Here is a 25,523-nt window from a genome sequence, read left to right as displayed (position 1 = left end):
TCTTCTACCAGTCTATTCATGGCGGCTGTTTCCATTTTCTAGTCCCATTTCTTTATCTAAACATGGGCGGCCTACGCGGACACCGGGCCTTAGGCAGCCGCGAGTCCGTCCTCTGTGTCTTTGCTTCTATTTATGGGATACTTTCACCACCTTTCCGGCAGCGGACTGCGCGGATGAAGGAAGGGTCGCGGCGCGGAATATATACCTGACAGTTCTGCAGCCTCGGTGCCACCAATGCGGCGCCCATGAGGCATGGACAGGTAGGAGTTCCACTTTCATGCTGGGCTGTGAGATCGTTCCATGTTTATTTATGGAACACGAGGCGGGCGGTTTGGTACAACGTGCACTATTTTGCAATCTATGCAGGATGTTGTATATGCACTCCCATTCGAGGAGGGCCTTCTACCGCCAGCCTCTTTGGGTTGTAGACCCTACACCTCTTTATTTATGGCTGGACCGTTCTGTTACTTTTTCTTTTTTCTTTTCTCCAGCTTTGAAACGGTGCTGCGAGGACGCTTGATTTCACAATCGTCCCGCTCCTTTACACTCGGCAACTTCGGTCTTTTGACCATTGTGACCGCCATTTGAGGGACATTTATTTAGGATCTGTCCAGCCCTCTGACTAAGGTGAGCAATTGAGCCTCTTTTTGGTAACACAGGGGGTGATAGGTCGAGCCCCCTATGTGGCCATCCCCTTTTGTATTGGGCCGCACTGGAGGGGGGCATTGTATATTTATTTTTATCTTTGTTTCATGCTTGCAGACTCGGAGGTCCTTTCTTCTTTCTCCTTGTTGCTCTTGTGGCAGCGATACATTTCTTGGAGGGACCACTACATCCCTTCCAGTAAGTGTAGGGCCCATATAGCCCTTTATGTACTCTGCTTTGGGCACTGCGGATTTTTTAGTTTTGGGCCCGGCGCTTTGGGGCACTTGGCATGCCGGTATTTGGACACAGTACCACCCCACACACCCATCTTTCTTGGGGGGTTTTTATATTATTGTTTTTTATTTCCCCTCTTCACGTCCTTTGGTGATAGTTTATGTTTTCGCTGTCCCCTTTTCGCCCGGTGTCGGGGAAGGGTTCAGCGAATGATTAGTTCAGATGGGGGGTTTTTCTATACTGATGCTACCACCTTGGTTAGGTGTGGGCTCCCACGTATACACAGTAGTTTGGTGTTTGGTTGGTGGAGGATTTTGTTTTCTTCCTCATGTTTTTGCATATTACCTTTCCAGTTGCTGCTTCTTTTGGGCAGCTGGGTTTTCAATACGCTTTTATGTGTTAGTAATATCATTATTTATCACATCCACAGAACTCCATTTCCCTTGGGGTCCTGACGAAGGCAGCATGATTGATGTCCTGCCGAAACGTCCTTTGCATCTCTCCGTGTCCTCGAGTTATGCTACATGGCTTAGCAACGCCACTATGGACGTAGACCTGGGATGTGTGTTTTTCGGTCAGGCGTAATTTATTTCGCTATGTTTAATCAATTTTAGAACTTGAATTAGGTGACACTGCTTTATGGAGCGTTTCTGTGACTTGTTAGCCAGATAGGGCCAGGAAGACAGCATGTGTGCCCGTTCTCCAACATATTAGAGAATCTTGGCTGTCACCTTTAGCTTTTATGAATTAACTACAAAAATGCTATTAGATGTATATATACATCTTCCACATTGATATGTTTGTATGTGGCTTGTTTTATTTTGTGAAACGTAGGACCTATGGCCTATGTAATAAAATTACAACCTTTTTATACTAAATGAAAAATTCAGTGTACTGTGTATTACATTCTGTGTGGTGATGTAAATAACCTACGGAGTGAGACCCAGTATGAGTTAAGACTGGGCCTTAAAATTTGTCTTTGAATGGTTCATCCGGGGGACTCCCCAAAGTGTGTTGAGCTAATTAATGTATACCAGTCCACAAAGGTTAATCTAGAAGATGCTTTACAAGTATTGAACAATTTTGTTTCCATCGAATTGTCTAACTATTCTGGATTACAAATAGTTGTAGTGGGTGACCGAAATGCTGATCTAGCCCAAGACACAGACTCTATGCAACCTTTAGAGTGTGGTACACTGTTCAATGTTGCAAACAAAGACACCAGAAAGTGGAACAAGGAATGCCATGGCTGAATTTCCTCTGACTGGGGATTATCCTCAGTGAGGGAAATGGATGGCCAAAATCAGTTGATACCAACTTGGTCGAATGGTTCCCGCACATCTATTATAGACTATATATTTGTTTTGCAAGTATTTTTGGAGGCAGCACCTCTATTTAGGATACTTGCGACACAGTATAGTGCTCACAGTATGCTGATGTTAATATGGAATGTGGATTGCCCGAAGGAACTAATATCTGGGTGTGTTGGTAATTTTAGTGTTAACTCGGCCAGATCAAGGCTAAAATGGCATGATGGAAATATTCTGAAAGCTAATAGACTTTTTCTGAAAGAATTGGAAGAAACAACTGTTGAAAAAAAAGATGCTTCTCTATAATTGCAACTCTTTTCCAAACCACATTGGCATTGTGGTAGAAGCACTGCAAAAAAACCTATTCAGTCGGTCCGGTAAGGTCTATAACAATAAACATGTCTATGATGAACTGGTGAGAAGAAAGAAAGCCGCTCAACAAAAAGAAATGAGGTCTCTTAAAAGATCTAATCTTAGCTTGATTGACTGTAAAAATAATATAAAGAAGCTAAACCAGATACAAAAATTGGCTGACCAGTCCTAGACATACACTTTACCAAGCGGACAACGAAGCAATGCTATTGGCCCTTCGGGGTGGCACTAGCAGACAATTTTCGTTACTAATAAATAAGCTAGAAACCCATCAAAATAGAGTCCAAGTCAATCCAATTCCCGAACAGTTCTGGAATGGCCATTTCGGCCATATTTATAAACAATCTACTAATCCTAAAGATTGGAATAAGACTCTGTCAGCCCCTTGGCTATTAAAATTTAGTGTAACCGATCTAGAGTCCCAAATAAGACCGGCCAGCACATAGAAAGCAGTGGGACCTAATGGTCTCTCAAATGCAACATTTAAAGGAAATCCGGGGCTGTGGTCAAACATTTTCTATTTTTTATTTAAAGATGTCATTAAAATGAAAACTATCCCTATAACATGGCTAGATTATTTCATTACATTATACCCATCTACAAAAAGGGAGATGGGAAGTCCCGCAAAAACTACCGCCCTATTGCTATACTAGACGCGGACTTTAGAAAATCCACCGGGATGAAAGCCGGGGGTCTCCTCCTGACAATTTTGCAAAATTGGGCTTGGAAGGCCAACTCCACTCCTATTTACTTAGCCGCCATGGACTTGAGCATGGCTTTTGATTTGGTGGACCCGAGACATTCTCTGGGGCAAACTGAAATTCATTGGGATGCCTAAGAATCTTCTATCTATACTTGTTCACCTACATATGAACTCTCAGATCCAGATTAGGCTAAATATGGAGGGCCTTTTGTCCGCCCCTATTAACATCTTGAATGGGTTAAGACAAGTGTGCCTTTTTGCCCCCACCCTTTTTAATTTGTATGTCTCAGATGTCTGGAGCTGTCTAGAGGAGAGTGTGTTTATTCCCCCCAAAATAGGAGTCATAGTGGCATGGACAGTCTATGCGGATGACTATCTTTTGATAGACCAGTTCGCAAAGGGCTTACAGTGCATGATAACGGCCTTTTACACATATACAGTGGCAAATCAACTCCGCATTAATGCAAGTAAGACAGTTATCATGACTTTCTTAAATACAAAGAAAGGGAAGGTCGAAAGCATGGTTTTTGAACAACGAAAAGCTTGAGGTTAAGCCAGCAATGATATACTTGGGTTTTCCGATCTTTTATCAGAATAAACCGTACATGTATCGGGAATATCTCAAGCAAAAATGTACAGCACTAGTAGCCCAATTGAAAAAAAAAGATGCCAAGTTCGGAAAATTCTCAATTGATCCATTGTTGCAGTATTTTAAATCCAAGGTGACCCCAAAAATGGTATATGGATTAGAAATTTTGCATGATATGCTATCTTCTGAAATCCCGAAAATTGAATCTAAAATGCTGAAAGCAGCCCCCATTGAATCAATACATTGAGTTGGGATTGCTCACCTGGAACTATTGGGTTCTGTGGTGTAAATTATCCCTTTTATAGACGATTGGTTCACGACTCGGGAGACAATCTCTATAGAATATTGGGACGTGGCCTCAAGAACTCAAATTCAGGTATTGATTAACTCCTAAAATTAGAGATCCTGAGTAAAGAAACTTTGAAGAACTTGGGTCTAGGAGTAGAAACTCTAATTAACAATCCTCTTCATGTGATAAACTATTGCAATGTGCGGACTGGTCCAGTACTATGGATAAAGGTGGCTAATACCAAGCTCTATTGTCAACTAGTCGCACACCAAAAAGCACCTGGTTATACGGAACCTTATCTAATAAAATGCCATAGTAAAAACATACTTAACAGTATTATGAGGTTCCGGTTTAATGTATGTCCTACGGGAGAAATTCTTGGAATAAGGTCTGCAATAAAACACGTAGAGACACAACATGCAGTATCTATGTAGGTTTTGTCACCATCACAAAGAAATGGAAACATTAGGCCATCTCTTGTTAGATTGTAAGTCTCTAATGGCAGAACGGACAGAGTATTTCTCTAAATTTGTGAATAATACCCAGATCATCTTTGCGGATATGCTCTGCTGGGAAATGCTCCATGGTACCGTGATATCCCTAAAGATAGCTGTAGTTTGGTTCTTGAGAAATGTGTGTAAGGTTCTCTAGTTGATGTAAGGAATTCCTAAACTGATGTTGAATGATAAATGCTCTAGGGATTGAGGAGGATTATACTGATTATGTGACCCTGTAATTAACCCTTTTTCTTGTTTTGTTTTAAAATGTATGTAATAATTGGTTTGTATGATTTTGAAATTGTGCTTTTATGTTCTTTATTCAGAACATTTCTTTTAAATTTTGTAAAGGTTTGTTTTCAAACCAAACAAATAAAACATTCAAAAAAAGTGTGATAAAGGTGAACCCAGCTGAGGGATGTCCACTGGAACTGTTTAAAAAGACATTTAGATTTGTGAAGGAAGGAAAAGCCATAGTGAACCCGGTGGAAGGAGGCTGAGAGTAAAGAGGGATCAGTACCCGGAAGAGGGAGACCCAGGGGTGAAGAATCCTGACCCTAAGTGAAAGCAGGAAACAAACTTTAATTTGATGAAGAAACTTTTGTTTTTGTTTTAATACGTCTGGCCCTCGAAGGCAAGAGACTTTCAAGATAAACAGGACTTTGCCATCGAGGCTCCTGATGAACTGGAACAGAACTGTCGACTCGTGCTGGGGAAGCATGAGTGTGTGCTGTGCCCCAAGATCCCACTTTACCCTGTGCTCAAAACGTGGGGAAGGGAGAACTGCTGCTGCATCCTGACATATTATTTATGAACACTTCTTTCTTTTCTTGAAAACCATCCCACACCCTTTTTTGTTTTAGTTGGAAGGTTGGCAATAGGTTTCTTAGTTTAGGCCATTTTTAATTTGACACAACGCCACTAGGACTGCCTTATTTTCATTTGATGGCCGGCGCTTGCTCCCATCTTCGATTTAGGTTTAATTTAGGTGTTTTCCACCCTGCAGACATTGTTCAATAAACACCCTTGAATTGTGATCACTTGTGCCCGTCTTTCCTGTTGCCGCCATGAGTTCCTTACACCTGTCTGCAGGAGCGCTTGATTGCTCTAGTCTCAATGTCTTCTCGATGAGCCAGCCCTCCTGAACCTTAGGAAGTGTCCCCAGACCACTCGGTGGATTGACCAGCTCTCTTGTGGGTTACCACGCCAGAACCATTGCCATTCTGCAGTTGCACCTTCTCTCTGTATTTCAGTGTGCCTGCATCAAGGGGTTCTGTCCTAGAGCAGCTTCTGTGACTGCAACTGGAAGGATGCCTGTCGTTGCCTGTGTGCCAAGACCATCGATGGAACTAGCCTTTGCCCATCCTGGGAAATGTTCTGAACAGGCCTGCATCAGTGGATCTTAAATGTCTTCCTTGCCAAGGGTTGCAACTGGACCCGATCTGCAGAATCCTTTCGCCCGCAGCTCCTGGTCACCTCTCACTGGCAACCAACAGTGGGGAATGCAACCTCCAGTGACTCCCAGCAGACCCATCAAGTCATCTGGGAAAATCAGAGTCGGGGGCAGGGGGGTAAGTAAACACAAAGCAGTTGTGCCCAGCACCCTATCCCCGTCCTCCTTAGGATGATTTTAGGAATAAATCCCTTAGTTTCTTAAACCGTCCATTCCACTGCTCTTTGGTCGTCGAACCTAACTAGTAACTTATGAAATAAAAAGAAAACTTGCTTACCTTAGTTAAATTGAGTATTTCGAACCCTCACCAACACAAGCAAGTTATAACTTAACTGCAAAAACTCATTCTGGTGAGAAATATTGTGACCCCTTAGCCTTTTGGGCACAAGGCCTCATTTTTCTTAGGGATTGAACTGCAGAAGTTGGAGGAATTCACTTGTGACTTGATGCCGTTATCACTGTATTTAATATACTTATTTGTTGAATGACTTTTAATGCATTCATGAACCTATGGTGACTGTGTATGTTATTGAGTATTGCGCGATAAAACCAAATGTTGGTTTCATTTTCCAATGTGTGCAAAATGCCTAGGATAAATAACTATTTTTCTACTTGCCTGTCTAAATTAAATTATTGTGTGGACTTATTCTAGGCCCCTGACCGCACTCGCACACTCATGAAAATAGCCTTAACTGCTTATCCACTTACCTTGATTGGGTTTTGGCTAGCCTTTGAGTTCCCTGTTCACTATAACTGGGGTGGTCTCCTAAAATCTGTCTGCCAGGGCAGATTTTAAAAATCGACCTTAATACAAGTCTGATAATTTAAACATCTGGGTGATGTGACCTATATCCTCTAAGCTGCAGAGAGTAACCGTTTGATACGCTAATTTGAAGGCATTTTTAAGGTACAGCTCTTGTTTAATATTTTCAATCTTCTGCTTTTCTGCAATAAATCCAGCAAATTATCCAAATGATGTGACATTAGTGATAACCAGTCAAAATATACCTGGTATCTGAGATCTCGGAATTTTCATTTATACCGGCCAGTAGATGTTAAATTCTGTTTCCAAAACAAAGTTCACATGTGTCAGTTCTGTGAGAGGGTTTCTACAGCCATCGTTAACAGCAGACAGTCTGCTTCCTTTCAGCATCAAGCCTTTGGCTCTGCTTTCCCTACAAATATGTCCTTTGAAAGTCAATACATGGCCATGTTTCATTTTGTCCATGCAGGGGAGTTGCTGCTGCTTTTCAGGCCACACTGTGTTCAGTTCACAGTCTGATCTGCACGTCCTACTTCACTTCAGGAACATTTACAACGTGCAAGTACTCTTGGACCCATCTGCCCCTTGCTCACAAGCCAGGTATTTTCTGGTACGTTGTAGCCCACACTGCGTGACTTTCCCTTAAGCGTTAAACCACTGTGATGTCACACTGGCAGTTGGAGTGTTGTGCCACCATCGAACTACCTGAGCAGATTTCTCTGATTTTTGCCAGGACCACAACTTTGTACTCCCGAAGCTTCATTCAGAGCCTCCAGCCAGGACTGATGCATGTCATCTCCTGTCTGATTTGATTATTCAGTTGATCCTGTATTTCACCACCTGCAATGTCCCACCCCATCTTCGAACCTGCAGAAGTGGTGTTAAATATATGAGATTGGTTAACATGTTTTACAAGATGCTACTTCAATCTTCATTTACAGAGGGCATGGCCAAGGGGGTGGTGAGAGCGGATGCCTGAATCATTAGCTCCTGTTCCCAGCCTCCCATCCAGAAATCAAAATGGTAGCCTGAGACAGGATATCAATGTCTGTGGCATAGCAGACCACACTGATATGCCAATTTCAGGGAACCGTCTCATGTGGGAAAGTGCTTGAATCTGGGGAAAGGGGTGTGTGTGCGCAGATGTCATGTAGCCAGTAATGTCCGGAGGGTCGTAACGGGTGACTATGCAGAATTTGATGCAGATTGGTGAAACGTTGTGTAATTGTATAAGGAGCAACGCTTCACCACATACCCGGCCACCCACAAATGTTCACTTTTATAAATGTAGACTAGCAGAAGTACCAGTTCTCCGAACGTGTTCCATAAACAGACATAACACTGATAATGTAGGTTGCTGTGATATGCTTATCGCTTTGTGCTTTGCACTCTAATGTAAACTGCAGTGAGAAAGGGCATGTGTGGCTGGCTGTCATACCCCGCAGCAGACGTTGGGTTGGAACCAAGAGTTGGTGTGCTGCTGCATACTAGGACCTTCTGTGCTCTCTCCACCTGTCGCCTCACCCTGGCGTCGTGCAGTTCATTGCACTGCAAATATCTCGGAAACCGTGCACCCTATGCCCTTTAAAACCTGGTTTTCGAGGACCCATAGCAACCTTGACTTTTGTTCCTCATGTCGGGACCAGTCCTACAACCACATTGATGTTTTGCTGATTTCAGGGAACCATCTCATGTGTGAAGGTGCTGAAATCTGCAGAAAGGGGTGGCGTGTCCAAATGTCATGTAGCTAGTAATGTCTGGCGGGTCGTAAGGGGTAAGTATGCAAAATTTGGTGCAGATTGTTGAAACGATGTGGATTTGTAGAAGGAATAACGGTTCTCCATAAATCCTGACACAAACGCACATTTTGACTTTTATATATAGATATAGATATGGCCCTATGCAAGTTGCAATCCCAATCGTTTTTCCATGGTTTAAGATTAGGGATAGTTGCAGATTCTTCCATCGTATTCATTACACGTCAGACTTGACTAAAGGAATTCTTTCTAGTTGGGGTTTAAGTAACTGAGATTTAAGTTATAGAAAATGGAAGTATAGCAGTCAGGGCCAGGGGCTCTATTTTTAAGGGACTTTATAATTTCTTTAATCTCTTGTGCTTCAATGGGGTGGTCCAGCATTGCTTTGTCAGCAGCAGTGAGCTGGGGTAGGTCTTTTGATCTTGCGGAGAGCGGCTTGTGGCCGCCATAGTTTTTGCAAAATACTTTTCAGTAATGCCGTGTCTTTCCTTGTAAATCTGCCAGCCCTATTATAGTGTTCCTAATATTCTCCAGCATGGGGTCTGGCATGGATTCACATGCTCATGAATATTCCCCGTCGTCAGGCTGGGAATCCTCGGTAAAGAAGAAAAAAATCAGTTTCAGTTTAGTTTCTGAACGGTCTTTCTACTATTAACCAATCACTGGTCTCTGGGTCATACTGCCCCCAGCCAATAACTGCCCCCTACTTAAGCCCCTCCTCTGGCAGCCATCTTCAGATTTTTACCGCACGTTCAAGTGTTGGGAGTCCTCGTGCTGTAGCTCTCGAGCTTTTACTACGTTTTGTGTTTTTTTGAAGAGTTTACTCTTATTTGCGGTCAATCGAGCCTCAAGCTCTGCTCTACATCCGATCAACGGGGACCCGTTTTCAGAATTTTTAACAGCCGTCAAGGGCATCTTTTCGTCAAGTTTCCACTTCCCAGAGGATTCCAGAAGATCTTTGAGGCCTACCCCGCGTGGACATGGCCAGGACAAAGGAAGCATGACGCATGTTGGATCCAAGCTGTTCAGGAGCTGCCCTGGATGCGGACTACAGAACGTCTTTGAGGATGAGCACTCTGGGTGCTTCTACCGCCTTCACAACGACAAATTGCACGAGGAGAAGGACTGTGCGTTTTGTAAGAACATGTCCGAACGGACAATGAAGGATCGCCATACTCGGCTCACCAACTTGCTGGAGGGGAAGAGCCCAGCAGCAGTTGAGAAGAGGAAGAAGTCTGAGCGGTCTTCTAAGACCTGTGAGGGCGCTCCGGCGACGTAGGCCCAACAAAAGGCAAATCACAGCGAGTCCACGGGCACCGCGAGCGCCGGTCGGTCGGGCTGCGAGGCAGGGTGCATTATCACTGACGCCATCGACCACGAGCCAACGCTCTGGCTCGGTGAAGAGGAAGTCGGAGAACCCGGGTAAGATTTGGGAGAAGCCCCGGTTGATCCTGACAGAGACAGCCGAGGGGGAGCGAGGCGGTGACCCTCCCTCCAAGGTGAAGGCCTCAGGCACGCCCAAAGTCGTGAAGGCCCTGATTCACCCGGCTAAGGCCTCGATTGAAGGAGTCGTGGCGGCCCTGGTGAAACCTACGGAGGCTTGCCCAGTGGAGACAGCTCCAGGGGCTAGAGTTTCCCTGCCACCCTGGAGGGAATCTTCCTTTCTGCCTATTCAGAAGACACCTGTGAAACCCCAGCAGGAGAAAGAGGGGAGAGGCATGGTAGCCATAATGGACACGGATACCACCTCTGAGGATGAGTTGGCCAGCGTCCAAAGGATCCTGGACAGGACGTCCGACGAATCCAGGGCCCACAGGAAGGATACCGATGAGGCCGACAAATCGAGCAACGAGGGAGCCGACGAGGAAGATAGGGCCGCGAAGGGCCCCACTCCCCAGCCATCGGTCCCGTTGCAGCCGGTACCCGTACCAGGGGACAATTCAGGAGCTATCTCGATGGCTATACAGGCCCTGTGTACGGAGATAAGGACAAGGATTCCCTTACCCACCAACGACGACCCAGCGGAGCCTGGACCCTCAGCGGGGGTGGGGGAGCCCACCTAACAAGCGGAGACGAGTCCATCCTCTTCCCCCCCCCCCCCTTGCAGACTTCACCCCATCCCCTCCGAGGGTTGAGACGGGAACGGAGACGGCGATGACCGGGATGGACGACGGTGGTGACGAGGGGATGGACCTCCCATCACCACCCCTCACCCCCAACGAAATTGTCTCCTTCCACGCCATGATCGCCAGGGCATCTGAGCTCTTCCAGCTCTGCCGCGAGGAACAGAAGGAGGGCTTCCTCTACCAACGACGGGAGGCCAATAGGAAGACTGTCCTCTCAGTCCCGTTACTGGACCACATCTGGGACGAGGGGCTGGCACTCTTGAAGAACTCGGCCACGGCTCCTGCTAAGAGACCAGTACGAGAAGGAGTACCGGGTCCCGGACTCTGCCCCTATGTGCATCAGAGCACAGCCGTCCCCGGATTCAGTGGTCTCCGCGGCGGCCAAGAAGAATTCGGCGTGATCGACGGCCTCAACTCCTACATCCCACCCCGGATGGCGAGGGGAAGAAGCTGGACGCCATGGGACGACGGGTCATCTCCTCGGCGGCGATGACTATTAAAGCGGCCAACGCCCTTGCAATCGTGGCACGCTATGACAGGGAGCTCTGGTTCAAGATCGCTCCGCTCCTGGACTTCATCCCAGACGACAAGAGGGATGAGGCCCTGGAAATCCTACAGGAAGGCGAGGTGGCTTCGGACCATGCCATTACGGTGGCCACATACATCGCCGACACTGGGTTTCACCAGATGGGCAACAGTGTTTGCCTTCGCCGGCACGGTTGGCTCAAGGCCACCGATTTCCGCCAGGACGTGCCGAGCAGGGTTCTAGACATGCCCTTCGACGGGAACAACCTGTTCGGCAAGACAGTGAACGAGTCACTGCAGGCCATCAAGGCGGACACCGAAGCGGCCCGGGCCTTGGGCGTTCTTCAACAACGACGGGCATCCTTTCGGAACTCCGGAGGCAAGCAAGGTGCCTCCAAAGGATTCGGCGGCGGTTCCTCGACGTACCGCCAAGCGGCCCGCTCCTCTTCGCAGGAAGCCTACAGAGGACGCGGCAAGACCGGAGGATCCCATCATCGTCGCCAAGGAGGGGAAGGTGGCAAGGCCGTGCCGAAACAGGATTGAACCGGCCGTGGCATCGGGCTCCCACCCGAGCACCCTGGTGGGAGGCCTGCTGGCGAAATTCATCAGCGTGTGGGAGTCCATCTCCACCGACTGTTGGGTGCTGGATGCCCTGACCCGTGGGCACCTTCTGAAATTTCAAAGAAAGTGTCCCCGTATTCCACCCGTGGCCAGGAAGGAAAACCACATCCCTCAACTGCTGCTGGAGGTACGAGCGATGCTAAGAAAGGGAGCCATCCAACTCGTCCCAAAGAGGCTCCAGGCTCCGGAGTGTACTTGCAGTACTTCCTTGTCCGGAAGAAGACCGGCGTTTGGTGACCCATCCTCGACCTTCGTCATCTAAACAAGTACATAAAGTCCCAGAAATTCTGGATGGTCACCCTCCAGCATGTGCTGGGACAGCTGGAGGAAGGCGACTTCCTATCGTCCCTTGACTTGGAGGATGCCTACTTCCACATCCCCATTCTAAAAGGACATCGAAAATTCCTACGATTTGTGGTCCAAGGGCGACACCATCAGTTGAAGGCCCTTCCCTTCGGATTGAAGTCGGCGCCCAGGGTGTTCACCGAGTGCCTAGCACCAGTAGCGGCGCGGCTGCGCCTGCAGGGGATCAACGTCTACCCCTACCTGGATGATTGGCTCATCCGAGCAAAGTCAAGGCAACTCACCGTCGATCACACAGCGAATACCGTCTAACTGCTGACGGATCTGGGATTCTCGATCAACTTTGCGAAATCCCACTTGGTACCGTCGCAAGATGCCCTGTTCCTGGGAGCCAGACTAGACAGTAGCGCGACTGGCTTCGCCGTCGGAGGAAAGGACGAAGGTCATCCTGGGCAAGGTACAACGGCTGTTGACCATGGACGTGGCCAGGGTGAGATCCATCAAGTCCCTACTTGGAATGATGCCCTTGTGCATCTACCACATGCGCCTATGCAGACTACAGATGCGACCACTGCAGGAGTTCCTCAGCACCAGTTGGATGCAAGCGGCGGGCAGATTCGAAGACAAGATCTCACTCAACGAGACTTTCCGCCAAGTGATCCGGTAGTGGGGCACAGTAGCGCATCTAGCGGCAGGCATCGACTTCCAGACCCCGGCACTTCAGGAGACTATGACGACCAACGCCTCCCTGGAGGGATGGGGGGCACACCTGGGCTCTCCACACAAGAGGCCTTTGGCTCCCGGAGGAGAGGTCACTACTCATCAATGTCCTGGAGTTCCGAGCAGTGTTCTGGGCCCTCGGGTCGTTCCTTCTGTCCCTCAATGGCAAAGTGGTAAGGGTCTTCACCGACAACACCACCACGATGTTCTACATCCGGAAGCAGGAGGGCACCAGATCCCCCATCCCTATCCAAGGAAGCGCAGGATCTGTGGCACTGGGCCGTCGCCCAGGGGATGTTCCTGGTACCCTTCCATCTGGCAGGAATAAAGAACACTATCGCCGACTCACCCAGCAGGGAGCTGCGCTCGTGCCAAGAGTGGGAACTGCGGCAGGATCAAGTGGATCTCCTATTCCGATGATGGGGCAATCCCCAGATCGACCTATTCGCGACGGCGACGAACGCCAAGTGCCGGAGGTTCGCCAGCAGGTTTCCCCAGCAGGTTTCCCCAGCTGGGGAGCATTGGCGATGCCTTCTCATTCCCCTGGGACGGCCTGTTCCTGTATGCGTCCCCCCTCCCCCATTGCCGTTGCTGCTTCGACTCATCAGTCAACTCAGATGATCCCGGTGCAGGATGATCCTCGTTGCACCGGCATGGCCGAGGCAGATGAGTTTTCCGGACCTTCTGGACTTGTCAGCTTCCCCCTCGGTCAAACTACCGACGGACGCAGATCTTCTCACCAGGCGCCATCCTCCATCACGACCCAGGATCACTGAACCTGCAGGCCTGGCTCCTGCAGCACTAGAGTTCAAAGGGTACGATATCCCGGCGGACTGCAAGGAGGTGCTTGCAAAGGCCAGGGCTCCCTTGACACTCAAGTGCTATGGAGACAAATGGAAGAGGTTCTCGGTCTGGTGCCGTGCACAGAAGATTAACCCTCTGTGGATTACGGCCCCTCAAGTGCTGCTGTACTTGCTATTGCTGGCCAAGGCGGGGCTGGTGCATGCCTCCATCAAGATCCATCTGGCGGCTATCTTCCGCTACACCAGAACTCTGGGGTGGTCATCTCTATGGTCTCAACGCCTGGTGAAGGAGTTCTTGAAGGGACTGTTCCGATCGTTCCCACCGGTGAAGGCTCCGGCCCCGGCATAGGAGCTCAACGTGGTGCTGACAATGCTCATGGGGCCGCCATTCGAGCCTCTGCATTCGGCACCATTGAAGTTCCTATCGTGGAAGACGGTGTTTCTTGTGGCCATTACCTCCACACGAGTGGGAGAGATCCAGGCCCTCTCCTGTAAACCTCCATATCTGACATTCCACGAGACGAGGGTAGTGCTGAGGACGTACCCCTCCTTCCTGCCCAAGGTGCCGTCGGACTTCCATTTCATTGAGCCCATGGTGTTACCTGTTTTCTTCCCGTCGCCTTCGTCGCCAGCTTAGAGGTCTTTGCACTTGCTGGATGTGGCTAGAGCGCTGAAGTTCTACGTGGACCGCAGGAAGAGTTTTCGGAAGACATCACAGCTGTTTGTGAACTTTGGACCTGTGAACCAAGGGAAGGCCCTTTCGAAGGCTTCCATTTCCAGATGGCTCTCCGGCTGCATCATGCACTGTCACCGGTTGGCAAACAGACCGTTGCCCAGCCGTCCGAGAGCCCATTCACTCAGAGCGATCACTGCTACTACGGTGTTCCTGTCTAGTGTGCCCCTGCTGGACATCTGCAGGGCTGCTACGTGGAGGTCGATGCACACCTTCACGAGATTCTACTGCGTCGACCGGGATTCCAGGGAGGAGTCCAGAGTCGGCCAGGCAGTGCAGCGCAACCTGTTCGCCTCAAGGTAAGTCTGGTGAGAGATGCTTAATGTTGAGTTGTTGCAATGCTTAATGTTGAGCCTTGCCACCTCCTGTGGTTGTGCATGTGTGTACTGCTATGTATTCTTGTATTCATGAGCATGTGAATCCATGCCAGACCCCATGCTGGAGAAGTAACAAGTTACTTACCTGTAACTGTTCTCCAGCATGGGTCTGGGATGGATTCACATGCGAACCCTCCCACCTACCCCTCTGCGGCTCTTCGCTTGGTGCTACTGCCACTTTACGTGCTACCAAATTTGAAGTCGGCTGCCAGAGGAGGAGCTTAGGTAGAGGGCAGTCTGGCTGGGGGCAGTATGACCCAGAGACCAGTGATTGGCTACTAGTAGAAAGACAGTTCAGAAACGAAACTGAAACTGATTTTTTTTCTTTACTGAGGATTCCCAGCCTGACGACGGGGAATATTCATGAGCATGTGAATCCATGCTAGACCCATGCTGGCGAACAACAGTTACAGGTAAGTAACTTGTTCCTTCTTCACTTCTAATTTCCAGACTAGGTATTTTATCACCTGATTATTTTAGGCATAGTGTGATTGTTTAGTTTTAATGATCGCGCTGTTGTGCTTCCAATTTGTTCTGGGCTATTCTTAGGTTTTGTTGTGAGGCAGATGAATAAATCATCCATAGATACTGCCCCTCGCCCAGCCCAATACTGCACAAGTGAGAAACGTTACTAAGACAACTGTACAGCCCTTATCCCAGGCAGATACAGCAGGAGATGGACACGATCTAAGGTGAAGATGGCAAGAGTAACCAAACTAACGTTGTGACCATACATGTGGATGCATTAGACATGAAGCAACTGTGCACTCAGCATGAAGAACACGCACACTAGGTAATATGCATTTATACACAAAGACTATTAACATAGCATCCATAAATTGTGAAGACTACTAACGTGAGCAAAGTAGAAGCTGAATGCAACATGAGACACGCAAATATAGCTCACTAACATAGAAAAGCAACAGTAATGGGCAGCCATCTTTTCCAAAATGGAAGTTGCAACATGCCTCTAAACAAAAGTCCTCACAAGAACTCAAGATGTTGAAATCAAAGAAATACAAATCTGTGCAGAGCTCAGGCAGTGGTCGGTAACCAGAGCCAAGGTCACTGTGAAACAAGGGATGGTCCTTCCTAACGTTGCAGGGAAGGCACGAGATGGCAATTCCAAGGACACAGACATATACTCAAGATTAACTAAGTTGTGACGAACACGCCAGGTGCACACAAACTATAAGCCAATAAAAGTCCACACAGAATAACTCCATAGTGTCCCCAGTGGCTAAAGAAACCATAACACTCACATTAATATTAGCTAAAATCCTAATAAATGCAGGGTAAAATAATTCCAACCATGGTCCCATCACATGTGACCCATAATTGGCAAACGCGGTCTATTCATTAGAAACCACCACGGATAGGATACCTGATGTACTCCCTTTACATACACCCAGACACGAGACATTGTACAAGGCCAAGTGCAAAGAAATCACCTTGACTCGTGGCCGAGAAATATGGTAACTTTTTTAATTGAATGGAAAGCAGCCTTGGTCCTCTCTCCCCCTGCTCCTGTCTGGCTCATGTCTTGACAGCCTGTCAATCTTTCAAGGTTGGTTAGCAGAACGCCAACCAATTCGAATCTCCTGTGTTAGGGCGCCGAGAAAATTATATGGCAACCAATAATGGGGTGTAGACGACTTTTTATTTATTAATTTCGACGTGGTCCCATCAGATTGTCATAACCCAATGAAATGTTTTACACGTATAGAGTCTATATGTAGTCAATCCCAAGTCCCTGTAGGTTTTGTACCAAGAGAGTATGTTGTGATGTCATCAATGATGAGTTTTGAGTATTTAATCCATTGTTTGTATTGAATTAATTACAGAGCTCCAAGATTTTTATGCGTGTATGCTGTCCCTGCTTTATTTTGGATGTCAATAAAGCTGGGTTTTGCCGTGCACTCAGTATGCTTCTGTTATTTAGTCTGGTGTTGACTGACTCAATATCCTCCGGGTAATCAGACTTTTTGGGGCCGTCTTAAAAGTTTCTATGTGAAGTAGGGGAGTGTTTCTTTTTCTAGACTGTTCACAAATATGTACTTAGAATGGGTTGTGTCCTCCCATGTATTCCTCATTTTTGATATACTTGTAAGTCTGCTTGCAGCTTCTGCAACTTTTTTTCCATAGTATTTGTCATGATGCCTACCCCCGGAGCACCAGGCCAGGCCCAGCACCCACGGAAGCAGGCATCATGCCCTCGGGTAAAAGCCCAGCGGCCCCTTATAGGGGCTCTTTGGACTCAGTCCTGGCGCCTTTGGCGCCAGGCTCATGTTGGACATCAGTCCTGGCGCCATAGGCGCCAGGCTCATAAAGGGAGGTGTTTTGTGCACTTACCTGATGCAGACCATGCTGCACGTTTCAGGCCTCCCTGCGACCTGAAAGGGACTATTTTTTCATAGCGACTATTTTTTCACTCGGGCGTGGCCAGGAAAGGATGCATACCTAGTTGGGGAAGGATACATACCTGGGACTTCTTTGGAGGCTATTTAAGCCACGCCCAGACAGCAGCTCATGCTTCGCGTTGTTCTGCTTCCTGCAGCTTAACGCTCACCGTGTCTGCTCCTGCTCCTGGACTCCAGCCACGCCCGCCTCGAACCTGGAAGACCTGCAAGGAAGGAAGAGAAGAGAAAGGTGAAAACCAAGGACTATTTCAAACTTCTTACCTGCATCCGGAATCTTCTTGCCAGCATCCCTGAAGAAAGACTTCCATTTAAAAGCACCGCGTTGCTCGCTGCAGCGCCACGCTTCACTCACCTGTCCTCGAGACATCTCCCGGCTCCAGTACCGCGCATTGAACCAGATAACTGTTAAAAATCGTTACCCTCTGCCTCTGATCCCTGAACTCCTTGACCAGGTGAAGGACGCTTGCGTATACCCCAAGTTAGATCTCCGGGGGGCTTATCATCTGGTACGAGTAAAAGAAGGCGACGAATGGAAAACGGCCTTCTGTACAAAATATGGACTATTCGAATACCAGGTGATGCCTTTCGGGTTGTGCAACGCGCCTGCAGCCTTCCAATTCTTCATGAACGATGTCCTTCGGGAAATCATCGATGTCTGTGTTGTCGTGTATATCGATGACATTCTTGTGTACTCCTCTTCGGAATCTGATCACAGAAAGCATGTCAGGGCCGTCCTAGAGAAACTGCGCCAGCACAAACTGTTTGCCAAGCTGGAAAAATGTGTTTTCCATACCACCGAGGTTGAGTTTCTCGGATTCATCCTGACACCTAAAGGGGTCCGAATGGATTCACGGAAAGTGGATGCCATCCTCAAATGGCCATCACCTAGTTCGGTGAAAGGTGTCCAAAGCATGCTTGGTTTTGCCAACTTTTATCGCAGGTTTATCCCGGAGTTGTCACGTGTGGTGCAAGCCATCACTGCACTCTTGCGAAAAAATAAACGTTTTGAATGGACCGAGGAAGCCGAACAGGCCTTTCAGGAGTTGAAAGCTAAGTTCACGTCCGCACCTATTTTGAAGCACCCGCGTCCCGATCTCCCATATATAGTCGAAACCGACACGTCCAGCTTAGCCATGGGAGCTGTCCTGTCTCAGAGAGACCCTGAAACCAACCAACTGCACCCCGTAGCATTTTGGTCCAGAAAGTTCTCGCCGCTGGAGATAAATTATGCGATCACCGATAAGGAACTATTAGCCATTAAGTCCGCCTTCAAGGCTTGGCAGCATTATCTCCTCGGCGCCCGGCATACCATCACCGTGATTACTGATCACCGAAATTTACAATATTTAAAAACTGCCAAGGCTCAATCGTCTCGACAGCTCCGATGGGCTTTGTTCTTTGCTGAGCTCGATTTTGTAATCCCCTACCGCCCCGGCTATAAGAATGGTAAGGCGGACGCTCTATCCCGAATTGGAATGGAAGAAATAGACACAAACTCAGAACCTGTGCCGATAATTCCCGAACAAAGAATTTTGGGGATAACCACTTTACAAACCCTTGAAGACATTCAAGCACGAGTGAAACAATTCCTGGACTCTTCAGCCTTGCAGGATTGGATCAAAAGGGGGTCTAACTTTTCAGTCAAGGATGGCTTACCTTACTTCCAAGGACGCTTATTTTTGCCAGAAAAGGAATTGCAAGAACTGGTTATTTCCTGTCATCATGATACCCTGATGGAAGGACATCCTGGCATTGCCAAAACAGAGAAAAAGGTTAAACGACAATTCTCGTGGCCTTCCTGGCGAAAGGATATTAAATCTTTTGTGATGTCCTGTGGAGTTTGTGCCCAAAACAAAGGTCAAAAGACAAGACCCGCCGGTCTTCTTCAGCCCTTAGACATTCCACCAGCACCTTGGCACACCCTGTCACTAGATTTTATCACGGACCTGCCCTCTTGTAATGGTTACAATACTATTCTGGTCGTGGTGGATTTATTTTCCAAAATGGCCCACTTTATTCCGTTGTAAAGATTACCTTCAGCCTTTGTTCTTGCCAAAGAATTCCTCGAAAATATCATCCGTTTGCATGGATTCCCGTCCATACTAGTCTCCGATCGGGGAAGCCAGTTTATTTCTCATTTTTGGAAAAAGTGTTGTCAACTGGCACAAATTGACGTAAGACTCTCGACCAGCCACCACCCACAGACCGACGGTCAGACGGAGAGAACGAACCAGACCCTTGAACAATATCTACGATGTATGTTGCACCAATCGGAGGGTAATTGGAAGGACATTTTATGGGTGGCAGAATATGCATACAATAACTCGATACACTCTGGAACTGGTCAGAGCCCCTTTTATACCCTATATGGACATCACCCTCGTACTTCAGACTTGGACTCACCTCTGAGCCTTGAAATGCCCGCAGTGGACCATTTGCATTCTACGATTACTCAAGCCTTCAAGGATGCAACTGCACATTTGCAACATGCGAAAGGGAAATACAAAAAGAATGCAGATCTGCATCGAAGAGAGGCGCCTCCATACCAAATAGGGGATCAAGTATGGTTGGCTACCAAACACCTATCACTCAAGGGGCCTCAAACTTTTAATCCAAGGTATTTAGGCCCTTACTCGAGCAAAGCTATAATCAACCCAGTGGCAGTCAAGCTCGATCTACCAGCTAACATGCGGATTCACCCCGTTTTTCATGTGTCACTTTTGAAACCAGTGCACCCAGGAACCAGATTAACAAAGCCACCAGAACCGATTCAGATAGATGGGGAGCCTGAATTCGAGGTGAAGAACATTTTGGACTCTAAGATCTCAAAATCAAAACTTTTCTATCTAATTGATTGGAAAGGGTACGGGCCTCAGGTAAGGTCTTGGGAACCCAGTGATCACGTACATGCACCTCGGCTGGTAAAAAGGTTCCATCGGAATTTCCCAAACAAACCGAAACCTCCAGAAGGAACGACCTTGGGAGGGGCCTTGGGGGGCGAGTGCTGTCATGATGCCTACCCCCGGAGCACCAGGCCAGGCCCAGCACCCTTGGAAGCAGGCATTATGCCCTCGGGTAAAAGCCCAGCGGCCCCTTATAGGGGCTCTTTGGACTCAGTCCTGGCGTCTTTGGCGCCAGGCTCATGTTGGACATCAGTCCTGGCGCCATAGGCGCCAGGCTCATAAAGGGAGGTGTTTTGTGCACTTACCTGGTGCAGACCATGCTGGACGTTTCAGGCCTCCCTGAGACCTGAAAGGGACTATTTTTTCATAGGGACAATTTTTTCACTCGGTCGTGGCCAGGGAAGGATACATACCTAGTTGGGGAAGGATACATACCTGGGACTTCTTTGGAGGCTATTTAAGCCACGCCCAGACAGCTCATGCTTCGCGCTGTTCTGCTTCCTGCAGCTTAACGCTCACCGTGTCTGCTCCTGCTCCTGGACTCCCGCCACGCCGGCCTCAAACCTGGAAGACCTGCAAGGAAGGAAGGAAGAGAAGAGAAAGGTGAAAACCAAGGACTATTTCAAACTTCTTACCTACATCCGGAATCTTCTTGCCAGCATCCCTGAAGAAAGACTTCTCCCGGCTCCATCGCGGCTGTCCGCATCGGACGCCATATCTCTGCACCTAGGGGAGAGAGGAAGAAACAAAAGGTGAGCAGAAGGAACACAGAAGGAAAGCCTGATTAACAGCCATAATACTTACCGGCTTTTCTTCCACATTTCGGGTCGGCGCCTCCCCGTTGGCAGGTACCGTACCCCGGCCCCTATGGGGAAAGGACAAGAGACATTTCTGGGGAATGATAAGCACATTTAGAGGGATCGCCCTCATCACTACTCACCTCGGCAGTTTAACCCCTCGACGCATCGCCTTCATTCTGCACCTGAAATAAAGGACAGATCACAGGTTAGAAAGACAACATAAAGGGGGCCTCACTTGAACTTTCATACTTACGGCGCATCGCTCAGGAAAGTCAAGTGGATTTTGCCAGCGCCATTCTGAAAACCAGTGAAGTAACTGGACGAACGCGCGCCCCTGCACCAGAAGCAGGATGGAGAGTTCATCCTTCCAAACCATAAGGTGAGCTTAAACCAGGGTTTGGAGGAAGTTAGAGAGGGACGAAGGGGGAAGGGGGAAAGGGGGGGGCTAGCACACTATTCTGCAGACTGTTAATCCCCTTTCTCATCTGCAGAAGGATATTCCTACGGGCCAGGCAAGCACGATTTGGAGGTCCTGTCCAATCGGTGTTCCGGGTCCTGCGCATCACGCTAGAAGAGGCCACAGCAATCCAGACTAGACCAGCGCCCCCGTGGGAACCAGGTGAGCATTACAGTATTGTCGTAGTGCGTCAGCGAGCCGCCCCCCCTTGACGGCCTGCGTTTTGTCCTTGGCCGTGACATTGAGGCTGGTATAAGAAGCTTGCACGACGCCCGTTGCCTCAGTTCCGTTTTTCCAGTTGCTCAGCACGCTTCGGACGGTTTATCGCCTCCGCGATTTCTCATTGTGTATTTTCAGTGGTTTTGCAGTCAAAAATGTCTACACCGAAGACCGGTTTCATAGGATGCTCCGATTGTGGCTCTAAAGTGTCCATTACGGACCCACATCAGATCTGCCTATGGTGTTTGGGTGTGGACCACAGAGTCGACGACTGCGGTTTCTGTCAGTTGAGGACAGTGAAGACCTTGAGGGAAAGGAAGGGGAAACTCGCAGCAGATAGGCCCCTTTCTAAATCCCCTTCTACTACCCCTTCCAAAAAGAGGTAGTCTGATGAGTCCAGGGAGGTTTCCCCTGTGAAAAGAATTTTCAAACAATCAAAGCGCTAGAGATCCAGATCTCGTCATTCGTCCTCATCACACAAAAAGAAACCATTGTTCGCCAGACTCCTCTCCTGACATACAGGTAAACTTTCCAAGCAAGTCGGCTTCTTCTGATAATTGGGCGAAATTTCATCTCCAGATGCCGAATGTTTTCCAGAAGGCAGCTCCAATCGCCCCTTCAAAAGAGCTCAAGAAGTCTTCAGACTCCACCGCGTCTGGTAAGACCTCCACTACTACGTTTTGAGACCACTACTCTTGCGCTGAAGAGCCTGAGCAGTAAGTCTCCTCGACATCCGTCGGAGTCTTCGTCTCTACACAAATTGAAGCCTACTTCTTCTCGTCGACTCCTATAAAGGAGTGGGTAGCTGGCCCGTCGAAGCTGTTAAAGCTGTTGATTCCTTGAGCACTTTAGACTCCCTCAAAGACTTCAAAGCCTTCTATCAATTTGGCAAAGTCTTATAAGCCTTTACCCAAGGCTGACATCTTTAAACCACTGGGTCGATTTCTGAGGAGGGAGATGAGGAGGCACAAAATGTACCTTTTTGTCTTGGAGGTATGGCACTCCCAATGTACCTGATGAGTTAATCTCAGAGTCCAGGTTGCAAAGTTTTAGGCCACCATAAAGGTTTCAAGTGGCTTGGACACCTCACCAAAGTCAGGTTTCACAACTCCTGACTCTTCAAGTCCTGCAACTCCTCATCTAGATCAGTGATGTGTAAAGTCACAGAATATCTAGGTTGGGGAAAACCAGTTGCAATCCTGGAAAGGGATGACCTTGCATACGTCCTGGATAGGGAGCCCCCAAGTGAGCTTGTTCCCCTTCTACGCTGCATTGATAACCAGAGTGTTGGAAAACTGGTTAGAACCAGATACAACATCGGCGGCTAACAAGGATCTGGCCAAGAAATACAGGCCTGCCACCTGAAAGCTTAGTATTTCAGGCAGCCATGTCAATTTCTAAGGCTGCAGCCTATCCTACTATCCCCCTGGATAGAGATGATAAAAGGTTTGACATCTTAGGGAAGAGGCAGTTTTCAGCCGGCAGCAAGTCCCTGAAGGCCATTAATGCGACTTGTGCCCTGGCCAAGTACATGCATACCTTGTGGGCTGTAATTACATTGACTGTGGAGCATATCCCAGAGGTGGAGGAGAGCGTGGTTTATTAACCTGGTGCAAGACGGCAAGGTTGCTGTGTGCCAATCTCTCCAGTCTGGACTAGGCTCTGCAGACTCGGTAAGCAGAGCTATGGCATTGAGTACTGTCTCCAGAAGATTCTTGTGGTTGAGAAAGTCAGGCTTCACTTCTGATGTCCAATCAAGACTCTTGGACATGCCATTAGATGGCTCCCAGCTTTTTGGGTCCACGGCTCATGAGAGCCCAGAAAAATTACAGGCGTCCAAGGCGGCTGCTGAGACACTGGGAGCAGCGATACGCCAGCCACCACAATCTCAAGGATGTTCCCACAGTTGGAAGGTTTGGCCTTTTTGTTAGTAGTCCTCAATTGCTAGAGGAAGAGGCCAGTTTGCTCAGAGGGGCGAGAGACAAGCTCCCCTTTGCTCACAGGACGAGGAGGAAAAATCATCTCTCATCCTCTGCTTCTTTGCCCTCGGCTTCAGCAACAACCCCAAAACTGCTTTGAGTCTTTGGCTCACGGGACTGTGGCGGGGGGGCAAGCTGACTCAGCATTTGGAGAGTTGGTGAGGCATAACCTCTGATGCTTGGGCACTGCAGACAACGGCTCACGACTACTGCTTCCCTTTCCTAAAAAGACCCCTGGATTGTCCTCCAATGGGATAAGCCTTAAAGGATCCAAATCTGCTCCTCTTACAGGAGATTCTCACCCCTGTTGGAGAAAAGGGCGATGGTCTGTACCTGTGCTGGAGAGAAATCAAGGTTGGTACTTGTCTTATTTTCAAATACCCAAGAAAGACGGAGGACTGCGACCCATCTTGGACTTGAGAGATGCTTGAACAAGTTCCTCAGGAAGGTCAAGTTCAAGATGGTTACTATTTCAGAATCTTCAGGCCCTCCGACTCCAGGATTGGTTGGTGCCATTGGATGCTTACTTTCATGTGCCAATTCATCCCAAACACAAGAGTACCCGAGGTTCGCCGTTGGCGATTCTCACAATCAGTTTCAGGTTCTGCCATTAAGGCTCACCTAGACCCCCAAGGGTTTTCTCCAAGCCTATGGCAGTGGTGGCAGCAAGTCTAAGGAGGGAGGGGATTCGCATCTAACCCTACCTAGACAATTGGCTGATCAGAGCTTGTTCTCCCAAACAAGCGCCGGATCATTTGTCAGACTTGGCACTTCACAGACTGGGCTACTCCCGAATTTCAAGAAGTCCCACTTGATGCCCTCTCAGAAGCTTCAATTTATTGGAGCAATCTTGGATTCATACTCCTGAGTTGAGGTCTCAACACCTTTTGCAGATGGTCTACAAGTTTGAGTTCCCAATATCTTCTGGCCTTTGATTTTCTGAGGTTGCTCGGCCCCATGACATCCTGCATTTTACTGGTGCCAGAAGCCAGTTTTAGAATGCGGCCCTCAGTTCCCAATGGTCACAGTTCTCCAACAGGTCCTGAACGAGGTTGCACAGGATTTCCTGTGGTGGGCGTGTCGGGAGAACGTGATGAAAGGGGAACCTTTTTGTCAACCATAGCTGGAGATAACGGTTGTATCAGATGCTTCCCTGAAAGGTAGGGGAGCCCACATGAACAACCTGTCCATCAGTGGTAGTTTGTCTCTGTCGAATCCAGACTTCACATAAACCTTTCAGAGCTGAGACCAATTGGACACGCGCTGATGGCTTTTCTGACTTCTGTATGGGGGAAGACTGTCCAGATAATGACGGACAACACAGTGGCCATGTATTACCTCAACAAAAGAGGGGGTGTAGGGTCACTGCCATTGTGCAGAGAGGCAGGGTTCTCTGGTTCTGGACACTACAAGAAGGACACTCTCTACTGGCAGATTACTTAGCATAGAGGTAGACGCTCTGAGCAGGCAGAGAACTGTCTCCCAGGAGTGGGAGTTAGTTCAGCAAGTACCTTTAGAGATCTTTGCCCTTTGAGGAATGCTTCGGGTGGATCTGTTTGCATCCAATTTCAACAGGAATTGCGACTTTTACTGCTCTAGGGAATATCCTGAGAGTGGAGCTCTAGGTGAAGCGTTTGTCATGGACTCGGAATTTCCACTCCTGTTTGCGTTCCCACCAATCCCTGTCATTCCTCATGTCATCAAGAGGTTGCAGAAGTTCGGGAAATCTATGATCCCTACTGCTCCGGATTGGGCCAGGAGAACGTGGTACAGAGACCTTCTAGAGATGGCCATCTGCCCTCCAATTCATGTTCCCCAGTTAGAGGATTCCCTCTCACAGGAGGGAGGTCGCTTTCTTCATCCAGAAATCAGGACTCTGAACCTTCTCGCCTGGTTTCTGAAAGGATATGATACAAAACCTGGAC

The 25,523-nt window shown here is 48.3% G+C and overlaps 1 protein-coding gene across 1 annotated transcript in view; it reads left to right on the top strand.

Moving 5' to 3' along the window:
* GALNT10 (polypeptide N-acetylgalactosaminyltransferase 10) overlaps nt 1–25,523 on the top strand; it is a 1,380,999-nt gene that overhangs the window by 755,683 nt on the left and 599,793 nt on the right. The window lies entirely within an intron of this gene.

Source organism: Ambystoma mexicanum, chromosome 3q (assembly GCF_040938575.1).
Source record: "Ambystoma mexicanum isolate Mex_15411 chromosome 3q, UKY_AmexF1_1, whole genome shotgun sequence".
Classification (NCBI taxonomy): domain Eukaryota; kingdom Metazoa; phylum Chordata; class Amphibia; order Caudata; family Ambystomatidae; genus Ambystoma; species Ambystoma mexicanum.
The sequence above is the reverse complement of the archived record's forward strand: the minus strand, read 5'-3'. Positions and strand labels throughout refer to the sequence as shown.